At 35.9% G+C, this 25,301-nt stretch overlaps 2 long non-coding RNA genes across 7 annotated transcripts in view; one reads left to right on the top strand and one right to left on the bottom strand.

The window, feature by feature from the left end:
• Positions 1–721: 721 nt before the first annotated feature.
• LOC144576751 (uncharacterized) lies at positions 722–19,311 on the bottom strand. The gene is made up of 3 exons (XR_013519218.1): positions 19,041–19,311; positions 2,052–2,234; positions 722–913 (listed from the first exon to the last, which is right to left on the bottom strand). It is a non-coding gene; the product is annotated as an uncharacterized LOC144576751 (long non-coding RNA).
• A 3,053-nt stretch (positions 19,312–22,364) lies between these two features.
• The window catches only part of LOC118154541 (uncharacterized), a 310,862-nt gene continuing 307,925 nt past the window's right edge, over positions 22,365–25,301 (top strand). For all 6 annotated transcript variants that reach the window (XR_013519318.1, XR_013519317.1, XR_013519316.1 and 3 more), the window contains exon 1: positions 22,365–22,614. This is a non-coding gene — a long non-coding RNA (uncharacterized LOC118154541). The remainder of the gene's footprint in view (positions 22,615–25,301) is intronic.

Below are 25,301 nucleotides of genomic sequence, written 5' to 3'. Positions count from 1 at the left end.
CAGTATTTCGACACTGAGAGGACACCAACTGGTATTTGGTGTTTTCCAGACGAGCAGCAATACCCAGCAAAAAATTCTGCAACAAAAAGAATCAGATGAAGAGACTTTTGTTTCTTCTTCTCTGATATCACCTGAAGTCATTAAAGAAGCTAGATATTGGCCGGGCGCGGTGGCTCAAGCCTGTAATCCCAGCACTTTGGGAGGCCGAGGTGGGTGGATCACGAGAGATCGAGACCGTCCTGGTTAACATGGTGAAACCCCGTCTCTACTAAAAATACAAAAAATTAGCTGGGCACGGTGCACGTGCCTGTAATCCCAGCTACTCAGGAGGCTGAGGCAGGAGAATTGCCTGAACCCAGCGGGTGGAGGTTGTGGTGAGCCGAGATCGCGCCATTGCACTCCAGCCTGGGTAACAAGAGCGATACTCCGTCTTAAAAAAAAAAAAAAAGAAGCTAGATCTTGATACGGAGAAAGAGGAGGTTTTGTGCAACCAGGTTGGCTTCATGGTTTTAGAGTCATGGGAAGAGAGGCAGGCCAGAACCCTCTGGGTCATCTGTTTTACAAGCTCAGCTAGGTAAAGTGACGTGATTTATATAAACTATGAAAATAATCAGTTGTCAATGGAATCTACCTGAGATATCATTCAGGGGCAAAAAAGCAGAATTTGACCAATCATATGATTAGAAAAAGAAAACTCCTTATTAATATCCATTGAGTTCAAATTATTTAGTGACACAGGTACCCTTAAACTATCAGCTCACCCAGAACAGAGTTTTGCAGAAAGCGTTTTGTGGACCAGTAAAGCAGATTTTTAATATCTTGCTTTTTGTTTTCTCTTTCTGATCCCTTCTCAGAATCACCAGCAGCAACTTGCCAACTCTGTTTTCCTCCTTACTCTGTATCTTCCTGGACTCTACAGTAGAAAACAGAGAATTCAATTTGTTCAACTCTTTGAAATGTATGTGGTTATTTGAATCCTGTTCTAACAGAACATGAGCTTTGTTCCTGTATTTTCATATAATTGTTAATAAGTTGCCATGAGGAGGTTTGAGGCTGTGGCAGATAAACACAGCATGCAAACATAATATATTTCTATATAGTATGATCCTCCCACTTTTACTACGTAGTTTTACAAAACTATTGTGGAAAAGCTGTTTGTACATATTTCCTTGTGCATACAAGTTTTTCAACAATGCCTTTGCTCTGTTTTTATAGAACATATTGTATCTGGTTAAAAAAGTATCTTTCACATAGCCACATTTTTCCTGTTTTTGTTTGTCTGCATTGCACCTCAATTAGCAAATGGTGCAGCCTTCTCTCTCTGTCATAATAGTATAAACTACCTCCATTTTAGGCGATTTGATGTAAAACAAAAATCCCCAAATTCCACTAGATGGTGCTATGAGAATGCAAACTGTTTAATTTGTCTTGTCAGGGTATGTCTATCAAATCCTCAGTGGTTGCAGCTGGTTATTTTGGTTTGTGAAACAGGTCTACACCCCACCAAATTAGATGCACTGGGATGATTTAATATTTAGGTAAGAGACAATGCAGTGTTTCCCAGAAGTCCCTGAGGACCCCAGGCAAAACAATGATGAGGCATTTTTTGCCCAATCCTCATCCATACAACTTCTTACCTGGCGTTTTTGGTATGTGATTCCACAGATATCTAGGAACAACCCCAGATTGGCAACATCTCTTGATCCTGATCACTGCCACTGTCTATGGCTTCTTTACCCAGTGTTGTCTCCTTGACTGAGGAGGCTAATGGGTTTATAAGATTACTGTTAGCAATTAATTAATTTTTGATAATTTCACCAGTGGTTTTCAAAGTGTCATTCCCAGACCAGCAGTGTCAACTGAGAGCTTGTTACAATTGCAAGTTCTCAGACTTCAACCTGGAACCACTGAATTGGATGTTCTGGGAGTGGAGCCCAGCAATCTGCATTTTCACAAGCCTCCCCGAGGTGATCCTAAGGTGTAGGAAACTCGAGAACCAGTGTGTTAAATCCTTCCTGGTAAGAAAACTGCCTAATCCCATTTGGACTAACCTCAATTCAGAAAGCCCTGAAAGAACAACTTTGAAGGTGAACAGGTGGGTGAAGACATTTTTAAAGGTGTTGCCAGGTGCAGTGGCTCACTCCTGTAATCCCAGCACTTCAGGAGGCCGAGTCAGATGGATCAGTCGAGTCCGGGAGTTCAAGACCAGCCTGGGCAACATGCTGAACCCCTGTCTGTAAAAACAAACAAACAAAAAATTAGCTGGATGTGGTGGCACATGCCTATAGTCCCAACTATAACCTACTCAGGAGGCTGACGTAGGAGAACCCCTTGAGCCCAGGAGGTGGAGGCTTCAGTGAGCCGAGATGGTGCCACTGCATTCTTCCCTGGGCAACAGAATGAGACCCTGTCTCAAAAAGAAAAAAAAAAAAACTTTTTTTTTTAAGGCAAGCATTTGTTCTACTTGGACTACCCAGAGGGCTGCTCTGCTCTCCCTTTGGGCTCTGCCTGTCACTACAGGGCCTTCACTGCAGTGGAATAGTGAAGCCTGTGTCTAATGTAGGAGCGTATGATTAATCACTTGCCTTTTTTTGGAAGGAAGAGTGAGATGCCTAGGAAGGCAGCCAGATGGCAGCATCGTTCCTACACCATCTCTGCATTACTGAAAGGCAGTTTCTGGCCTTTTACTGTCAAAGAAAGGCGATCGCATAGCAGCGGTCGTTTATTGGCTAGGCTGTTTGTCTTTTTTCTCTACTGCAGCATGCATGAGTCAGAACCCACAGAGAGAACGAGAGAGGAACAACCCGTTGATTAATAGGTCAGAGAGCTACTATGTAAGACTGTGATCTCCTATTGCCCCTGTTTCATGGATCAAATGTGGGGGATGCTACAAAGATTCCACACTAGGTAGACATCTAATGAAGCTGGGGCGCCATCAATCAGTTCAAACAGGTGTCTGGAATAGCTCTGTCTTCTATCTTTTGATAAATGCTGAGTACCTGCACATACAATTTCCCTGGGAGCTTTTAAATCTCCGGTGCCTAGGCTGCACCTTAGACCAACCACGTCAGAATCAGGAGAGTGGCTTTAGGGCATCAGTACAGCTTTAAATCTTCCCAGGAGATGCTAATGAGCATGAAGGGCTGGGAACCATGATATTAAAGACATCGAGATTAAATTTGTGGCAAAGTTATTTCAATTGCGATACCTTGGTTGTTTCCTTATACCCTAGTTCAATTTCAACAGAGGAGTTTGTTGTTTTGGCCAGTGTTGGTATTGGCCAGTTTCAATATTAGCACTAGAGAGATTTTGTATGACAGAAGGGCATCATCTCCCCTCCAGCCCCCACCATTTCCTTCTCTCTTCCCCCTCCTCCTTCTCACTTTGTTTTGTGTTGTGTTGGAGGGGTGAGGACTGAAAATTTAAAACTGTGGCTACAAGATGGGCATATTACTGCTACTTAAAGAAAATATCTGACCAAAAATATACAGTCCATGTTCTGAGTTTAAAATGTTCTAAACTGCAAAAACCGTCTTTCTTTTTGCCTTTGGCCACATGTTCTTAGGTACCCTCAGGCAACAGTCCTTATTTTAAAGGATGTGATAGTAGGAATGTTACATCAGCCTTGCTGAAAAGCTGCGAATTTAATCTCATTAGCTCACGATGACTAGACAGAATGAAAACATTTGATCATAATTGCTTAGAAAACTCTGTAGAACTACTCACTAGAGTTGGATATTGCTCTATATACAAAACTCCTTTTGCAGGGAACGAGATGAGTTTCATGAAATTCTTTGTGTAAAGAGTTTCTTTATCCTGGAAAATCCTACATGTTTCCAAGTAAAATTCTTAATAAAAGGTAGAATAAAAGCTGGAGGGAAATATAGTTGTGACATGTGAAATATGAAAAATACTTTAACTTAGTGTAGAAGTTTAGGCTTAATTCTTTGCACCAAGGGGCGTCTAGAAACCATCTCCAGAAACTCCACTTTTGGTGATACACTGTTAATCCTTCTCTAGGTACCATCTTAGGAACTGTAAATGTTACTAAAATAAATAATTTGTGAGGTCCTTACCCCACAAAAGTTTAAGTTATCATCTGTGAATAAAGACTGGGTGAGAAAATTGGGAGCCTTGGGAGAAAGGAGCCAAGGAAATGAGCAAAACAGGCTGGAAAAAAAGGAGAGTTAATCAAAGAATAGGGAATCAGGGAGTTTTATTTTCCATTTTGACTTAAGGATATGTCAGGGCCAAAACTATACAAATTTTAAATTGGCTCAGTTAGAGAATCAATGCTCTTTTTCCAAGTGATTTTTCTTTAAGTGATACCTTGTTGACTTATGGGTGGCTTGGAGAATAAAAAAATAGGTATAGACTACTAAGGTGTCTTGGGTTTCAGACAAAGGTTTCCTAGATTCTGAGGATTTATTTCATTACTATAGATATCTCTAAGGCAGTATGACCTATAAATAATGTAGCTAATTTCCTACATATGGAGTGATAATAATTAGGAAGGAGTGAATTTTTGAAATTACAGTTTAGATTTAAAATACCCCACGCAGTCTCTCTAACAGATATTAAGCACTTCTATTTGTGAGAGATTAGCAAAGAGTTTGAGAAACCTGTTTTGTATTGGACCTAGTTTGTCCTTTAATTAGTAAATCTCAATTTTAGTGGCACTACAGGTTGAGTACTCCTTATTGGAAATGCTTGGAAGAGAAGTGTTTTGGGTTTTGAATTTTGAATACAGGCATATCTTGGAGATATTGCAGGTTCAGTTCCAGACCACTGCAATAAATCAAATACTGCAATAAAACGAGGCACACTGATTTTTGGTTTCCAAGCATATGTAAAAAGTTATGTTTACACTATAATATAGTCTAACTTTTTAGGCTACATTATGTAGTTATAATGTACAATAGCATTGCTTTTTTTTAAAGTACATATCTTAATTTTAAAATATTGTTAAGAAATGATAACAGTCACCTGACACTAGTGAGTTGTAATTCTTTTACTGGTAAAGAGTCTTCCCTGGATATTAATGGCTGCTGACTGATCAGTGTGGTGGCTGTTGAAGGTTGGGGTGGTTGTGGCAGTTAAAGAAAATAAGACAACAATAAGGTTTGCCGCGTGTCTGGATTCTTCCTTTCACCAGAGATTTCTTTGTGGCATTTGACATTCCTTGATAGCCTTTTATCCACAGAAAAACTTCTATCAAAATTATAGCCATTCTTCCTAAACTCTGCCATGGCATCATCAAGCAAATTTATGCAATATTCTAAATCCTTTGTTTTCATTTCACCAATGTTCACAGCATCTGCACCAAGAGTAAATACCATCTCAGGAAACCGCTTTCTTTGTTCATCTATAAGAAACAATTTCCCATCTTCTGAAATTTTTTTCATGAGATAACAGTAATTCAGTCATGTATTTAGTCTCCACTTATAATTTTAGTTCTCTCGCTATTTCTACCATCTGCACTTCCTCCACTGAATTCTTGAACCCCTCAAAGTCATCCATGAGGATTGGAATCCACTTATTCTAAACTGTTAATGTTGATATTTTCACCTCTCCCATGAATCACAAATGTTCTTAATGACACTAGAATGGTGAATCATTTCCAGAAGGTTTTCAGTTTACTTTGCCCAGATCCTTCAGAGGAATTCAGTGTCTATGTCAGCTTTAGCCTTACAAAATGTATTGCTTAATAATAGAACTTGAAAGTTGAAATTACTCCTTGATCCACAGGCTACAGAATGAACATTGTGTTAGCAGGCACGAAAACAACATTAATATATTTGTACATCTCCATCAGAGCGTTTGGGTGACCAGGTGCATTGTCAATGCAGTAGTACTTTGAAAGGAATCTTTTTTCCCTCTAAGCAGTAGTTCTCAACAATAGCACTTAAATATTCAGCAAATCATGCCATAAACAGATGTGCTGTCACCCAGGCTTTATTGTTTCATTTACAGAGCACAGGGAAAGTAGATTTAGCATATTTTTTAAGAACCCTAGTATTTTTGGAACGGTAAAGGACCATTGACTCCAATTAAAGTCACTAGCTGCATTACTACCTAACAAGAGAGTCAGCCTGTTCTTTGTAGCTTTGAAGCCAGGCATTGATTTCTCTTCCTTGTAATGAAAGTCCTAGATAGCATCTTCTTCCAATAGATGGCTGTTCCATCTGCATTGAAAATCTGTTGTTTAGTGTAGTCACTTTCATCAATAATCTTAGCTAGATCTTCTGGATAACTTGCTGTAGCTTCTACATCAGCAGTTGCTGCTTCACCGTGCACTTTTATGTAATGAAGATTGTTTCTTTCGTTAAACCTATGAACCAAACTCTGTTAGCTTCAAACTTTTTTCTGTAGTTTTGTCACCTCTCTCAAGTTTTGTAGAATTCAAGAGAAATAGGGCCTTGCTGTGGATTAGTCTTCGGCTTCAGGGAATGTTGTGAATATTCTGATCTTCTATCCAGACCACAACTTTCTCCATATCAGCAATAAGGCTGCTTTGCTTTCTTATCGTTTGAATGTTCACTGGAATGACACTTTTAATTTCCTTCCAGAACTTTTCCTTTGCATTCACAATTTGGTTAACTGTTTGACACAAGAGGTCTAGCTTTTGGCCCATCTCAGTTTTAGACACACCTTCCTTATTAAGCTTAATCATTTCTAGCTTTCTATTTAAAGTGAGAGACATATGACTCTTCCTTTTACTTGAAAATTTAGATGCCATATTAGGGTTACTCATTGGTCTAGTTTTGATATTGTTGTGTTTCAGGGAAAGGGAAGCTGAGGAGAGGGGGAGAGATAGGGGAATGGTGGTCAGACCGGTGGATTAGTCAGAACACAGTATTTATTGATTAAGTTTGCCACCTTATATAGGCATAGTTCATGAAACCCCAAGGCAATTATAATAGTAACATGAGAGATCTCTGGTCACGGATCAGCATAACAGATAAAACATTAATGAAAAAGTTTGAAATATTATGAGAATTACCAAAATGTGACACAGAAATGCATGAAGTGAGCACATGCTGTTGGAAAAATGGCACTCAAAGACTTGCTAGGCACAGAGTTGCGACAAACTTTCAATTTAAAAAAAATGCATTATCTGCAAAGCACAATAAAACAAACTACAATAGTATGAGGTTTGCTGTGTTTACATATACTTATTTGTCGAGTATCTCTAATCCAAATGTAGGAAATCCGAAATGTTCCTATAAGTATTTCCTTTGAGTATGACCTTTAAGTATCATGTCAGTGCTTAAAGTTTCAGATTTTAGAGCATTTTAGAGTTTTGATTTCTAGATTAGGGATGCTCAACCTGTATAAAAGTTTTAGGCATCCACCATTCTGTCTAATGATATCAACATATTTAATTAGTGGGAAGTCAGATAATTTGTTTCAATAGCTGCTTTTATTTTCTGTTGTTGATATGTTAAAATAGTTAAACACTTGCATTCATTTCATCCTATTAAAGGAACTCCATCAGGGAACAGTGAGGTAACATGTTTGATGACAGCAGGCTTAGTCACCCTGCTGTGAGAAAGAGATGAATGTTTTTTAATCTTACATCTATTGACTCTCTCCTTTTAAAATGTATACATCATTTCTGAAAGAAGCTATTGCAGACTATATTTTGTTAACAGTTTATCTTTTTCATATCTTCATTATTAAATCAAATGGTACATTTACTTACATGGTTGTGTGTAAAATAAAATTGCATGACATTCTTATTGTTTATAATTCCCATTTTGAAAGATCTAGTTATGCATTCTTAACATTTTATAAGTGCTTTCAATCTTTATACTAGTAGTTTTTATTTTTTTTTTCTTGGCTATCTGACTGCCAAATCCATCCTCATTTTAAACATTTTCTTGCTTATGTTTTGTGATTTATCTGCTATTTGTCAAAACAATTTTTAGAATGACATTTTCTAGTTTCCCATTAAAGCACAGCATGAAAAAGAATTAGATATAAAAGATCATACTGGTGAATATTTTTATTAGACAAAGTCATTGTGTGAAAATTCAGGATTTCAATAAAAGCAGTTTAAGAAAATCAATTATTTCATGAATTTAAGAAGGAGCAATATTTTTCTAAGACAATACTTTTTTGCAGCTTAGCATTTCCTTCAAAAACTTTGACTAAAATGTAATTTCTTTTAGATTAAGGCTAATTTCTTCTAGATTTTGAACTTGTGGATCATGATTAATTACTTTTCTCATGCTAGCCAGAACTATTCCACTATAGGCTATTTAATAATTTTTCTTGAATCTAGTATTTGATCATCTTCAGTGTCACAAGAACAACCTCCCTCGATAGTAGCTTATTCAAATAATTAATTTGCTCTTATTGTTTCATTGGTAGAAAAGGAGGATATTTGGCCACCCTGGTTATAAATACCCTAAATATTGGAAAATGACTCATTGATTCAGATAGACATTTTCCCCCTTTAAAAATCTCTGAAATTGGAATGTGTATTAGCATCAAAGACATCTTACACTTAATTTTCAGTGTTTTATTCTTTCTTAGTGATACATAGAGTAATGATGCATCATATAATCAATAGTGTCATTGATTTAAATGAAATATAACTAAATTAAATTTGAATTTAATAGTGATTCAACAGTGTATCTTACAAGATTAGAAAATGGTTTTTCTTTTATGGTAACTTGTACAGTCAAGATTATTGAGTCATTTTTACATACCCAAAGCCCAACATATCTTAAATGTAAGAAAATAGATAACAATATTTAGTAGAAATTTATCCCAGTTTAGAAACAATGTAGGCATGCTGCTCAGAATATTGTTCACTTCTGCCTCTCATCTAATTTATTTTGATCAAGGTTCTCAAGTTAATTGCTATTAGTTGAACTGTATTTTATATAAGTATAAGGTTATTTTGAGTTCTATTCCTAGAGGTCATTTAAAAAAATCATAAAACATTAAAACTGATTATGGAAATAAATAAGAAAATATTTTACATATAGGGTTTTACAGGTATGTGTTGGGTATATAAAAGCAATTTTGTTGGTGACTTTGGGCTAGTCATTTAATATGAAGTTAGGATAGTGACTGAAACATGATATTCACATAGCACATTTATATATGTGTGAAATTGGAGAGAAAATTTCTCTGTAAGGGTAGGTTACCTGATGCTTTTAAAAATATACATGATGAAGACTGAAGTCTTTATTTGCTGGTAAATATTCTTGTAGTATGCATAGGCATTTGCCATTATTCCAAAAACTCTAAAATTGCTTTCAAAATGAGAATAATTTATTTGGATTTTTCTTCTTGTTAAAACAATGTTTTTATGGATTCTTATAAAAACCTTTTATAATGAATGTTGAGAAGAGTAAATTTCTAGTGTGACTTCTTCGTGATTCTTTCTCTGCAATCCCAATAAGAAATTGCACTCTTATTTTCTGATAATCTCTATCAGCTTCTTATGTGTAGCTCTCATATGCAAAGATCATGGTGGTTATAATTGTTTGGTTAATTGACTCATTCAAGAATGCATTCTATGTGTCAGACATTCCTTAAGGCACTGAGGATACATCAGAGAACAAAAGAGATAAAAATTTCTGTCCTCCCGGAGTTTACTTTCTGGAAGAGGGAAGTCAACCCTAAACACATGAAGAATGTTAGAGCACTCTAGGTGCTATGCAGAAAATAAAACACAAGTAGGATAGAAAATGCTAAAAGAAAAAGGTTCTGTTGGGATGAAAAACATATTGTCCCTTACCATCTTTTAGGTTCAGTACCTGAGGTCTGTGAATTAAACTGATAAAAGATAGATCACCGGGAGAAAAATAAAAAACAGATTATGTATGTGTGCAGTGCACGTACATGTGGGAAAGCTCAGTGAGGAGTAACTTAATGGGGAGGTTAAAACTTGGGGCTTATATAGCATCTCAACATAGGATGATAAACTATGGAGAAGTGACTAGACATAGGAAAGGGGAGGTGTGTGCTCCGAGGGGCAGTAAATTGTGAGAAGGTAAATAAGTAAGTTTTGTTAAGTAGACTCAAGTTAGTGTCATCTCTAGTAATGAATCTTCTCTTTTTCATGAAAAAGGAGAAGGACATTTCACAAAGGAAAGTATATTTCCTGCTTTTAGCCAAAATGTAAAAAATGGTAGGGCAGGAAGCCCTTCCTTTATCTACTGTTTCTCAGTTGTCTTCAGTTCAAAATAATTCTTATGCCAAAGTGGCATATTTTGGGGTGGCATATACTAATGCCTTTCAGTTCCAATTGTAAACAGAGTACGTGGGCTAAACTTCATTGAGAAAGTAACCTTTAGGCAAAGACTTGAACATAGAAAGGATGTGAGAAGGTTCTGGGACAAGGGAACAGGAAGCACAGTGCAAAAGCTGAGATGGAAGAGGCCCCTAGTGCTCAGGGTGCAGAAGGGAAGTTAGATTTTATGTGAGCATTGGCTTTCTACCCTAAGAGAAATGGAAACATTATTAGAGGTTTTTAGCCAAGGAATGACATAATTGACCTTTTAAAATCATCGTTGGCAAATAACATCAGGTTTTACTTTACTTTAGCAGTTTTCTAGGACAATAAAAGTTGCATAAGCAGAGAGGCCATAGGTTAGACCTGCATTTTAGATTAAAACTTGCATAAAGAATTTCAGGTTGCAATGTTCTAGTCCTTGGGACACAAAATAGTCATGTCCATTAACAACCACCCTTCTTCAAAAACCATATTAAGCTTTTTGAGGAAAGTGACTAAGTTCTGTTTTTACTGTGGCCTCATACATTGTGTCTGTATGTGTGCATTGACTGGCCTTGTCTGTCTCTCTGCAGATTGACTCATGAGGGATGGAGGTCCTGTTCACCTGATGGAATGTGTGCCAAGGCTGAATCTCCATAGTCTGAATTTGGTTGTTAAATGACCCAACAAAATCATTTACCCCTATATTGGACCCTGTGCCATGTTCTGGGAGTACAGGAATAATTGACAAATGGCTCCTTCCTCAATAAGCTCATGACCTGCTGAGGAGATAAGAGGACCATATGTTGGGATTTTTGCTGTTTTTACTAGACAGGAAACAGAAATATATCTCTGTTCTATCAATTATTTTTCTTTTTTCAAGTACTTTATTTAAGATAATGTACTAGTAGGGTTTTTCTGAAGAAGCTGAGGAAATATCCTCTGCTAAATGTCTTCTCAGAAAGGTACTTAGGCTATTTAAACTGTTAAATATCTAAGTGACAAAATTAAATTACTTAACATGTATGTAGCCCTTTCTTTCCAAAGGCTACACATTTGCCGTGCACTCTAAAGTTGATACCCCTCACCATATTTCAGTGACTTCAAATCTGTATTTTATCTCTGAATAATCTCTTTGGTTTTTGGTTGAGTTCACTAAGAAATCAGTTTGTTTTCCAAATGTAAAAATAGAAAAAGCTCGAATTTCTGCTTAAGGTTATTTGGAAAAATATGCTTTTCAGTAATTAACCCTTCTATGAAGTGATTTCACAGCTATATGACTCTCTTCTATTCTACCTAGGGTAACACAACATTTTTGCCACCTGGTAGCCGTTTAGTGGCTTGCTGTCTGTCAGACTGGAATCATTAATCTAAGATCCACAAAACACACTGAGCTCATCAAAAACTATCAACCACATTTATCACACGGCGAGCAGTAATTAATACACTCACTGCACATCTCAGCGATGCCAAGTGGTAACCGTGCCCAGAGACAGAGTCATTTGGTGGGTGGTCTGAGGGTGGTATTCTTTTAGGATAAATTGAGACATATTGGTAAGAAACTTGCTGCCTATCTAAATAGGAAAACTGAAGACTCTGTGTGTCTAGCAGTATTGCTTTGAGCATGTCCCATGGTTGTGTGGATTTCCTTGATGTCCTCAGATAAAGCTAATTACCTTTGCTACAACAAGTACCTTTGATGTATTTCCCTTAAGCATTTTTTACAGAGATTTCTCACTAGGTACTTTCTCTTTCTCCTGCTAGTCTGTGAGTACCCAGAAGACTGAATATACGTTGTATTCATACTTCTAACTTTGAACTGGCACAGTTCCTGGAATCTGTTACTATCTCATTGCTGCCTATTAAATGAATGACTGACTATGCTGCACATGAATAGGCAATACATACAAATGGACTGGAATAAAGGTGTGGGCTTTTCAGGTGTAGGCTGATTGGTGTTATATTATATTATAGTATCCTGATTGCCTTGCCCTGTGTTGGCATAAAAAAGTGCTCAATAAATAAATGCTTATTGAATGTACTTCTTGACAAGGCTTCAGTAGGCTGCTCACTGCAGCCTCAACCTCTCAGGTTCAATCCATCCTCTCACCTTAGCCTCACCTTAGCCTCCTTAGTTCCCTCCTTAGCTGGGACTACAAGCATGTGCTGCTGCACCCTATTAATTTTTGTTTTGTTTTGTAGAGACAGGGTTTTGCCGTGTTGGTCAGGCTGGTCTCAAACTCCTGAGCTTGAAGCAATCCTCCAGCCTCAGCTTCCTAAAGTGCTGGGGTTACAGGCTGTGCCTGGCTCACCAAGTAGATTTTTAAAGGATATATTAATGTTAAAGTAAAAAGTATTCTGTAAGAGACTGGAAACTATTTTTAAAAAAAAGCACACAGAGATTCTTACTGTAGTGAAAATTTTTGTGTAGTCCCCCAAAGAAAAGCATCAGCAAAAGTCCCAGATGTATTTTCAGGGTTCTTTGCGGACTTCTGATCCAAAGGAATTAGAAAGGTTAGAAAATATGTCTCTTCTCTAAAAAAAAAAAAAGTAAAAAACACAAAACATTACACACAGTTAACTCTAAAAATGTGACTAAATGTTACAATCTCATTTGATAATAATGTCAAAGCAAAAATAAAACATATCCCTCTGTTTCCAACAAAACAATGTTTCTTTTTTATATTAAAGGACTTATGCTATATAAAGGGTTTTTGCTAATGGAATTAAATGAATCATATATTAAGTACTTGCTAATGAATGAATTAATTTATTAAATAACCTAATAGATTTTTCCATTTTTATTCCCAAAATGTGCTCTACAAAAGGAAACTTTAAAATTCCATTGCAATTTTACTGAGTTTGATTTTTAATAGAAAAAAATGTTGATTATATCAGCATTCCTGAAGCAGTGAGGGGCAGTGAGGATCGATGAAGATATGTTTAATTTATTCTGTCAATGTAAAGCATTCTAAAAGTTCTAAACAAAAATGATAACAACTGCGAAAATCAAATGAGGCAGATTTAGGCATTCAGGACTGGTCTTTCTAAACTAGCAGCTTGTGCCTTTCTGACCTACTGCTTTCCTCACTTGATATATTTATCAATTATTCATTTGTTTGGTTTCAGCCTGCCGCTCCATCCGATCACCCCATCATGTAGTCAGTGGGTTGGTGTCTCTGTAGAGCTCATGGTCTCCACTCCTTTTGCACATTTGTGAGGGGAGTGCTGCTAAAATGTACCCAATTTAGAAAGGCAAACCCTTCTCTACCCCATCCTTCCCACTTAGATTTGGTTTCAATTTTAGAATAAAAAGGCATCTGCAATAATTAAATTTAATAATTTAATCTCAGAATTAAAATACATATGTTCAAACCAGGTTATTAGTTAAGGTAGACCCTTTCATCAGTTTGAAACAGTCTTTCCTGGCTATCAATTTGACCACTTTTAACATTACTAAGCACTGAGTTCTGTTTCTCTGGACTTAAGATTTCCCCCTTGGTCTTACAACATAAAGCACCCATAATATGGGCCTATATTATTTATTCACCATGTTTAAGGAGTTATTTTTTTAAAGGGTGAAAATAACTGCACTTTAACTAATATAATCAAACATGGAAAGTAGTTATTTATACCTGTAGCTATGTCATATTAAGCATTTTTATGTCAGATAGCATATCATCTGTATTTGCCTAAAGAAAACATGATAGAGATACTTAGCATCTTTAATTAAAGGGAAGTAATTAAATAATTCCCATTCTGAGAAGATGCTTTATCATAACATCCATGTCTAAGAAATTTACCTAGATTCATTGTAAATAAAATTAAGAATGATTAAATGCACAGTTTATTTTTCAAGAATTTTGATGAATGGTCTTGGGAAACACAGTTCCTCTAGTCATATTTCAACTTCCTGCCATTTATTTTCTTGGATTGAAGCCTATCAATTTGAAATGTGTTGGCACTATTGCATGAAATGAAGTTTGGAGGATATTTCAGGAAGGAAACCTAAAATTCTGTAGGAAAAATTGAAAGGATTATATTGAGTAAAGTCTTGTAAACAGTAGTATTTAAACTGAACCAAAGACAATAGAATAAGAAAGTTAGAAGTTTGTGAAATTACTGTATAAAAGGCAGTAAGACGAGCTGAGCCATCAGAATTTGTCTCTAATAATATGTGAGTTAAATTAGGAAAGAATGGATACAGCTGGGCGTGGTGGCTCACACCTGTAATCCCAGCACTTTGGGAGGCCGAGGCTGGATGATCACCTGAGGTCAGGAGTTTGAGACGGGCCTGACCAACATGGTGAAATCCTGTCTCTACTAAAAATACAAAATTAACCAGGCCTGGTGGTGCATGCCAGCTACTTGGGAGGCTGAGGCAGGAGAATCGCTTGAACCCAGGAGGTGGAGGTTGCAGTGAGCTGAGATTGTGCCACTGCACTCCAGCCTGGGCAACAAGAGCAAAACTTCATCTCAAAAAAAATAAAAAAGAATACGTAAATGTATGGTTTTCTTCGAATTTCCTATATGAGGGGCATAAGATATTTTCATAACTGAGTTAGTACAATGTAGGTACATGATTAAAGTAAACTCTACCAGCATTAATGTGAAAATAAAAAACAATTCACTAGATGAATAGATAAGATAGAACCCATCTAGCCACAGGAGAATTTGGATATAAGCCATAGCTGAAATAAATTATCTGTTTTAAATGAAAATAACATCACTTATTCAGATCCCTCCCTTTAGTCAATATTGCCAGGGCTTTGGTTTCAAACTTCCTGTTGTGTTTCAAACAAGATACAGATGCATGGAAATAAGTTAAAATGCATAGTACAATGTTATGGCATGTTGTATATAGACAAATATTTATGCCATAACAATAAAAACATACTACATGGATATAGATTTTAAAAGTATATACACTTTTTGTCCATAGAATAAAACTTCTGAAGGATAGGACCACATTTTATAGGTCTTATCTAATAAGTAGAGTAAACCACTTAAAGTGGATTGTGAAAGAGTTAAAGAATAATAAATATTGAAAATGACTTTTCTGCAAGTACAGCAGCAATTTGAATGCCAGCTGCAGCTTTTGCAAAATAAACATGATCATTTGCCCCTTGTTGCAGAGTAGTTGTAGAAGGGGAAATTTTGAAAAGAGAATAAAAAAGGTCACGGAGAGAGGGTTTGTGTGTGTGAGATATGTGTGAATGTGTGTGTGTGTTTGTGTGTGTCTGTGTGTGTCTTAGGGGATGGTGGAGACTGGGAAGGGACCTTGACGAGAAGTAATATTTCCAGAGGTGCTTCCTCTGTCTGCTGCACTTTGTGTCTGAATTCTAAGGGTAGGCTACGTAATAACGTCTAACTTGCTAAAAAGAGAGGAGGAGATCAGTGGACACTCAAAGTCAAGAAAAACCCCAAAGGGGAAAACAGATTTAAAAGCACGAGGGATCAGTAGTATAGCTATTGGTGGTCAGAAAGATCAGGAAAATGGGGCCTGTCGTGTCATAAAAGCAAGAGCCATCTTGAGATTTGACTGCCCTTTTTGGCCTGTTTAAACCACTACAGCCTTTAGAAGCAACAGAAGAGTTCAGGTGACGTAGTCTTGGAGCGAGTAAAGAATGGGTGAAATGGCCCTCTCAGACCAGATGGATATTCTGCACAAAATGCAAATTGTCATGTATAAATCAAGAGTTTGATTTTTCTGACTGGTCAGGGAATTTCTCTCACACAACATTGTGGAAATACACATGAACACGGAAATGCAAAGAGACAGCAATAGATAAATGGTAAAAGAGCAGCTGTGGTAGCAACACTGATACCCAATACTCAGCCGTTTTATGACTGAGTAGTATTCCCTGGTTTATATGTGGCAGATTTTCTTAATCCACTTGTTGGTTGATGGACATTTAGGTTGGTTCCATATCTCTGCAGTTGCTAACTATGCTGCTACAAACACACACGTGTGTGTGTGTCTTTTTCATATAATGACTTCTTTTCCTTTAGGTAGATACTCAACAGTGGGATGGCTAGATCAAATGGTGTTTCTGCTTTTAGTTCTTTAGTTCTCAACTCAGCAGTTAAGTCAGGAGGTCTTATACCTTAGAAACTGAATTTATGAGAGTACAGATAAGATCTGAGAAACTTCACAGCTTGTTCTATTTAGAGCTTCTGCTCTATTAGTAGAAGACCACCTTGATGAAAGTAGACAAAATAAGGACAGAACCAGGCACTAGGACTTTGTGTGGATGACTGCTCATTAGAAGAGAATCCTACATGAGAAATATTAAATCCTACATAATTAATCCTACATTAATTATGTAAGTGTTTACATCAATCATTTTAGAAAATCACTGTACATAATCCTTTATAGCATTTTTTTCTTATGAAGTTTATTCTTTTAATCTCTTTCTCTCAAATTAACTGTTATCCTTTTCATTTCTAAAAATATATATATTTTTATTTTAATAAGTTTTGAGGTAAAAGTGGTTTTGGTTACATGGATACACTCTTTAGTGGTGATTTCTGATATTTTAGTGCACCCATCACTCGAGCAGTGTACACTATACCCAATTTGTAGTCTTTTATCCTCATTTACCAAGGAGCCTTCTCCCTGTCTGAGTCCCCAAAGTCCATGATGTCATTCTTATAATTTTATGTACTCATAGCTTAGCTCCCACTTAAAGTGAGAAAATATGATATTTGGTTTTCCATTCCTGAGTTACTTCATTTCGAATAACATCCTTCAGCTCCACCCATGTTGCTGAAAAAAGACATTATTTCATTCTTATGGCTGAGTAGTATTCCATGTTGTGTATATACCACATTTTCTTTATCCACTCATTGGTCTATGGGCACTTAGGCTGGTTCCATATTTAGAATGATGGTCTCCAGCTCCATCCAAGTCACTGCAAAAGACATTATTTCATTCCTTTTTATGGCTGGTAGATGCCAAGTAGTGAGATTGCTGGATCAAATGGTGTTTCTACTTTTAGTTTTTTAAGAAATCTCCATACTGTTTCCCCAGCAGTATAAAAGTGTTCCTTTATTTATTTATTTTTAATTTATTATTTGTTTTTTACTACAACTACACCAACATCTATTGTTTTTTGTTTTTTTAAGTTAAGGCCATTCTTGCAGGAGTAAGGTGGTATCTCATTGTGGTTTTAATTTGCATTTCCCTAATAATTAGTGGTATTGAGCATTTAAAAATGTTTGTTGGTTGTTTGTATATCCTCTTCTGAGAAATGCCTATTCATGTCTTTTGCCTACTTTTTGATGGAATTAGTAGTTTTTTTCTTTGCTGATTGGTTTGAGTCCTTTGTCAGTTGCATAGTTTGTGAATACTGTCTCCCACTTTGTGGGTTGTCTGTTTATACTCAGCCGATTATTTCTTTTGCTGTACAGAAGTTTTTTCATTTTAGTAGACCCATTTATTTATTTTTATTTTTGTTTCATTTGCCTAAGCAATGAATGAATTCTTTGCCGAAACCAATGGCCTAAGCCATTTTTTTTTTATTATATGAATATTTTAATGCAAAATGCTTACCACTTAAAATTAGCAAAGCTTCATTTAAATTAAAATTCCATTTAACTAAAGATGGTTAACCCCAAGAAATTGTACAGTAGTTCATTTCTGCTATATAATGCCAGTCCTATGCCATTCAATAAGAACTGCAACATTAGCTGTCACTTCCTCCATTGCTCTTTTGGACCCTAAGGGATGAGGGAGAGGGAACTCAGACACAAAACAAAATACAACCCAAATAAACTGTGCAGTGATTCCTAATAGTTATAAACCCAATTTGACTAAGTTGTCCAAATAGATGGGGAATAACTGCAGGTATTGTTCCAGAGCTGATAAGAGGTTTTGTTTTTACACCCTGGTAAGGTAAAATTCTGCACTAGGTGAGAAGTCACAGTTTAAGGATGCATGTTCTGTAAATAGTTACTACATATACACATTTACTGTCTGTAAACACTAGAAATATACATTAGACAGGGTACCCTCACAAGTCAGGTACATTTTAAAAAAGAGAAATGCCTATTCATGTCTTTTGCCTACTTTTTGATGGAATTAGTAGTTTTTTTCTTTGCTGATTGGTTTGAGTCCTTTGTCAGTTGCATAGTTTGTGAATACTGTCTCCCACTTTGTGGGTTGTCTGTTTATACTCAGCCGATTATTTCTTTTGCTGTACAGAAGTTTTTTCATTTTAGTAGACCCATTTATTTATTTTTATTTTTGTTTCATTTGCCTAAGCAATGAATGAATTATTTGCCGAAACCAATGGCCTAAGCCAATCCAGCTTCATTCTCCTACATTCATTCTTACCCATTTTTCCAGCACCATTTATTGAATAAGGTGTCCTTTCCCCAATTTATGTTTTTTTAATGCCCAAAGTTTGTTCTTTTTTCTATTATATTTAAATATTGTCCTCTAAATTTCGTTGGGAAACTACATTAAGTCATAAGGTAAACATATCTGAATCTTAGTGAATACAAACTGATCACATGACCTATTATCTATTCATTTATTCACTCAACCACTCATTCATCTATCCAGTCAGCATATTTTTATTTCAAACATACAGTGTACCTAACACCAGAATATAAGTAATAATAAGATATCCTGCCTGCCCTGAATCCATAAGTAAGAAATCCAATATTTATTGAACACAAAGAGACCAGTGTCTGAAGAGAAACCTGCGCAGAGTATTACCGGAACATGTTGGAGGGTTCTTGAGTTTGAATATTGAGACCTAAAGTTAATGTAGCTTAAAAGAAATCGTTTTTCTCATACCTCAGTTCTCGGCATGAAATTGCAGGGCTGGTATGTTGGCTCTTCCGCAGTATTGAGGCTCTAGTTTCCTTTCATCTGTTTTCTCTGCCATCACCAGTGTGTTGCTTAATTCACATAATCCACAATAGTTCTCACCATCATCCTCATTCTAGCCAGCAGGAAGGGGAAACTGGGCAAGTTGAAGGCACCCAGAATTCTCTTAATAAAATAGCTCAGCAGATTAACACCTTCTTTAAGCCCATATGCCACTGGCAAGGAGTTAGTTTTATGGCCATACCTAAGGGAAAAATAAGTGAGAAATAGAAACATACTATTTCTTTTTGGAGGCTATCTTTTTAGCTAAAAATAGAAAGTTGTACTGTCATGAGAAACAAGCAAATAATGGACTGGAAGGAAGGTAACTAACAATCTGTGCCAGAGAAGCTGTTTCAGTGTGTGAGTTAATAGTTGGTTCTTCAAGCATGGTTTGGAGTTTGCTAGGCCAACAAACATGGGAAAATAGTGTTCCAGGCAGAAGAACGAAGATGTTCATTGAGTCACTATGTACCTAGACCTGAAATTGTCTTCTGGTACACCACTTACGGCATACTTGTTACTCTTCAGAGGGCTAAATAGGGATCAGCCCTGACTTTGGATAAAATGGTCCTCAAACAGGAACTCTTCCTTTTTTTTGATAATGTGATCTTTCGTCAATGCTATAGGAGCAAAAATATTAAAGATACATGTTCGTGGTTTTTGACCCTCTCCCTACTCCCTAAAAGAGAGTTCTTTGCTATCACTGCCAGGTTCCTGGGCTGCTAATATGCTGACCTGAACACTAAGTAGAATTACAGTGTAAAGACTTCTGCTTACATAAGAAAATGGAGGTCAATAACGCAAAAAAAAAAAAAAAAAAAAAATGGCTAGATGTGCTTTTGGAAACACAAAGATGAAAAATTTAGGGAATAGACTGCCCTAATTCAAGGGACATAAGAGAAAAGTCTATCCAAAAAAGATTATAGCAAAAACTTCTCTGTATTATGTGTGGTAGTATTCCTGATTCCTCTTTCCATTGCCTCTTCAAGATACCTCTGTAATTTATGTCTTTTGGATGCAATACTGTGCTGAGATAAGATTTGAAGTTGTGGTAAGAGGACATCATTTTGTTTGAAGGAATTAGGATATTACTCTTGCTCAGGTACTTTTTTTTTAACTGTTAAAAATCAATAAGCTGAATAGATGGCTATCCACATAATGAAATCTTGGGTTCTAGAGAGAAAATCACATACCAAACTCTCTCCCCTGCCAAATTTCCTAGAATCTTTTTTTAATAAATTGTTCTACCTTTTGGATTAAGCGGTGACTGACTAATAATTTTTCAAAAAATGTCCCTAGTTTTAAAGTGACCTAATCTGCAACATTTTAGTGTAAATTAATATAAATTTAAATTATCTGATGAATGAAGAAGCTATTGCCTTAACACAGAGATGAGAAGACTCCTGACCAAAGATATTTGAAGTGTGGGGGGGTAAAATTATGGCAGTGATGAGATTAGGGTATCAAAGACAAGTTTCATCTATTCATTTTTTTTTTTTGCCTAAGACTAACTCAACCACAATAATTAAAAGTGCAAATTTAAAAAGCTGTTTCTTAAGGAATGCTTGCTTTAAAAATAACAGGCAATGTTTCTGACCAGAAAGACTATGTGTTTTTCTATGTAATAATACTTCTTACAGCAAAGTTTTTGTTTCTGGGATAAATAAAAGACATTTGCTATACTGTCTCTGGGTATAGTTTGGTATCAATTTTAAGTCTTTCGACAAACAAGAAAAAGGTTAGAAAGGAATTGTCTTTCTCCAAAAACCCATTTTTACAGGACAGATTTAAAAATTTATCCTGTTTGTCTAAATATGACAATTATTTATCAAACTTGGTAGACTTCAGAACTGTTTGATGGTCCTGTTTCATTTATTTTCTGTAAGCAATCCCTCATCTTCTTTTGACAGATAAATACAAACACCATTTACAGATTGACATAATTTTTCCCAGAGCAATCAACATTGAATTTAATAATTTCCATTAATTATTTTTTCCTTTTATTATTATTATTATTTTGGCCCTAATTCCAGAATATAATGGAACATGAAAGCAGGTTTTTGTGGCAAGCCCTAGTGGAGAAATACGTATAGTTCAAAGCCCTGGAGAGATGTCTAGTTTATAGAGCTCTTCCTTCCATTAACACTGCCTGACCTTCAGCATGGCCTCACTGAGTCCTCATGTGCCACAGATAACAGACTTCAGGGTGACTAACACTTCATAAGCCACGAATCTTCGATAGCAGAAAGCCCAAATTATCTTGTCACCATTTCCCACAAATGAAATAGAAGCCTAAGATAACGACAATGAATGTTTTCCACAAGATGGCAGTGGTCTTTGTACAAAGACCAGAAGCATAGCATTCACTGGGTCTGTTACCAACTGTGACAAAATTTTGCCCTTGTGAATGAAGTGCTTGTGGAGGCTGTTACATGATTGTTTTCTCTGCCATAGGCTTATTTCTCAGGAACAATTAGCCCTATTTTCATAGGAGAAAAAAATGCTGCATATATAATATAATGTCTTATATAATGTCTTTCTCTAAAGAGCCAAAAGTATTTTGCAGCTGTTATTTAATTAACCTCACGCTATGCCTCTGAGGCAAGAAAACAGAATTACTGTATATTCTATTTATCACAGTGAATTTAAATAATTTATTGTTATCATTTTTAATGGGAAATGATGGCACAGCGAATAAAAAGCATTTGTTGAGCTCCAGTCCATAGCCCTAATCATTAAGTCAGGCTAATTTTTTTGTAGGGTGTTGTTTATAAACTTAGAGAAAAGACCGTATTCAGCTTATTATTTTTTAGTTTCATTTAAAAATCAGCTAACAACATTTTAAATATATTTTAAAACCAAACTTTCAGAAGCATAACCATAATGAATAAAAATATATTACATGCTTCATCTCTCTCTTGAAGTTCAATGGTCCTTTTGTAGAGGCTTTAGGTAACTGAATTCTAGACTATCTAGAATATTTTATTTCTAGAAATAGAAAAGACTGGAAAAGAAATTCAGGTGTCGAGTATAGTATAAAAGTTAACCCACTTCTGGTAGTGTGAGTCTGTTTTTCTTCTTTTGAGATAAAAATCAGTGCAAATTTTTTCCCTTGGTTTTATCTTTTTGTTCATTGGGCCCACATAAGCACTTGCAATAGTTCAATAAAATGGAAAATTCAGCTGAAGCACTGAGTCAACAGATGCCACATTCCAAATTCCATGATGTAGAAAACTCCAGAGACTTTCCAGGGACAGCATGGGAGACTGGAGGATGGCTGCATGATTCATAACCCTTCCACTGGCATGGAGGGTACAAAAGGCTCATGGGCTCAATTTTGAAGGGCTGGTTTTGGGAGAGGGCTATTGGTGTACTGAGACTCTGACATTCTCCCATGGGGGATGAGGCACTTCTGCCATTCCTCAAGTCAAGAGAGAGGCGATTTAAGGAGAAGGCAAAAACTTAATATGGAGTTCTGATGGTTTGGTGAGCATCACAGGTGTGTGATTCCTACCTAGAAAATATTATGGACAAGAAAAGGGCTGGCAAGGTCCTTGACAGCCAGATTGTTTTCAAAGTAGCTGCATCCTTAAGACACTGTATCCCTGACAGTCCTTGTTAGCTTCTTAGTGTTTACCAGCTTATTAAATGTAAAGTGATATCTTATTTTTCGTTTTTAATTTCATGACCAATGAATGGAAGCACTAAGTGCTTATGAGCATTTTGATACTTTTTCTTTGAATCGCTTACTCATGTTCTTTGCCCATGTTTCACTGGGGTCACTATTTTTTTTCTATTCTTTGGCATAAGTTCTGGGTAGATTTTAGTGTGTATGTGTGTGTGTGTGCAGATAGCAGAATCTTTTGTAATTACCTGATGCTTTCAGAAACTGCATGTATATTATCCTGTCTGCCAGCTATTAATTTTGTCTGTGGTATCCTTTATTGAGTAGAAATTTTTAATTTGGATACCATAAAATTTATCTTTATGTTTAGTTTTGTTTTTTGTTTTTTGCAGTTTGATCTAAGAAGTTCTCTCCTACCTAGGATACAAGGATGTATATCCATCGTTTTTCTCCTGGAATTCAAATTAATTGCTTCTGATATAAGTTTATATTTATGCCAAGATACACAAGTTATTTTTGTCCCACTTAATTCTAGAAAATAATTAGATTATCTAAGATAAAATAATTATATAATAAAGCTACTACTATAAAAATAGATAGCTTTGAAATGTCAAAAACGGGAAATAATTTAAAACTAAGCTAGTATTTCACAACAGAAGGTCAGTGGGTCACTTGCAGCGTATTTATTTTGGATAGCCATTAAGAAGGCAGATTAAAGGCTATTGTTACAGACCTGCTTAATCAGAATCTCTTGCTGTAGACCCAGAAATCTTTATTCATCTTAATTCTTTATTCATCTTAATTCTGAATGTATACTAAAAACTGTTTAATACCAATAATCTAAGAGTACTAAGTTTGAGTTTTAAATTAAGGTGTAAGCTTTTAGACTGCAAAGACTGAGAAAAACATAGAATATAAATTCTAATTATGTGACATAAATAAATGTGTACATTGTTTAGGAGAAAAGAACTTTTTCATGGTTTAAATTCTCAAAAGATATATTTCTATCCATGCTAAACCTGTGTGAATCCCTTTGCAGCAGACCCTGAACAATATCAAGACAGTCTCTTTAAAAAGGTTTTTAAAGAATATCCAGTGATGTTTTTCATGTGACCTTTGGTTGTTTTAATCTTCAACAGAATCTGAGAGCAAAACATTCAAGTAACTGAATAAATACATCTTCACAAATGAGTTTGCATTTGCTTTTGCACTGTATGGAGGTTAAGAATGACTGGAGCAAACAGTCTTCTTTTGTGAGGAGTATTCTTGGTAAAGACACTTAGTCACCAATGGCTCCTACTCAGGGAGAGTTTGGTTTAAGTTTTTTATATTGAGATGTAATGTTAATACTAACATTTTAAAAAGCATTAATGTTCAGTTAAAGGTCACCTGGATTTTGCATAATAATGGGAATATGGAAAAAGCAAATTTTAGTTGCCTGCTGGAAGACTGTATTTTTCTAGGAATCCTGAGATGCTCTTTCTATTCCAAAGCTGTCCACCGATGAAAACCTAAGAAACCCACCATGTTGACCTTGTTGTTAGGTATCCTACTTAAGGCTGTCTTCTGATAACTTGTCAGAGTTAATATAATTTGCTTAGTAAATACTTTGCACCAGTGCAGTATACTTGGAATCATGGAATTTTAGCATTAGAAAAACCTCAAAATTTATCTAGATCAATCCTTCGTTTTGTATGAGAAAACTGACAACAAAAGAAGTAAAATAATATGTCTTAGATCATTTGTTTATTGGTAAAATTGTGACTGGAAGTCAGGCTTCTTAAAGCAAAATGAAAGAGAAACCTTAGAGACAAACGCAAGAGAAAATCGAGGACAGAGCTTTATTCTGAATAAAACCGCGTTTTGGACAATTCTTAGGTAGATTTTCTCCATGTTTGCCTAGTTACAGAAAAGGGCAGCGAGGAATTAAATAAGCACCTCAGATGCATATTTTTTAAAATTTATTTTGAGGTAATTTTCGGTTCACATATAGTAATGGTGCAGAGAAGCAATGCAGAGAGATCCTGTGTGCCCTTCATCTAGTTTCCTGCAATAGTAACGTAAACCCATAGTACAATATGACACCCAGGATATTGATATTGATGCAGCCAAACTGCAGGGTACTCCATCACCGTAAGAATCTCTTGTTCTTCACATAGATGACATGCTAATAAATGTTTTTCACCTAATTTTTTTGTCAGATTATGTCCAAGGTTAGTTCAGATTACTATTTCTTAAGGTTTCCATAGTAATTCCAGAAACACCCCTTCACTCCCCAGTCAGGTGAACTAAGGAAAAGAACCTTCCTTTCTGAGAGAGAATAAGCTTAGTCCTGTCTTTCATTTGTAGAGGGAACCTAGTTGGCAGTGAGTTCTAACTGGAGAAAGGAGTTAATGATTCCCAAGGTGGTTGTAACTTTCTCTTAATTTTTCTTAAAAGGTTACTAAAACAAGACTAGAAAGAAAAATATATATATGAATAAAAAACCATAAATATGACTATTAACCAACTGAAATCATTAAGAGTATTACAAAAATAAAGCCATCCTGAAGTGATATTGG

Source organism: Callithrix jacchus, chromosome 6, assembly GCF_049354715.1.
Source record: "Callithrix jacchus isolate 240 chromosome 6, calJac240_pri, whole genome shotgun sequence".
NCBI classification, from domain to species: Eukaryota; Metazoa; Chordata; class Mammalia; order Primates; family Cebidae; genus Callithrix; species Callithrix jacchus.
Note: the sequence above shows the minus strand (reverse complement) of the source record. Positions and strands in the feature narration are given on the sequence as shown.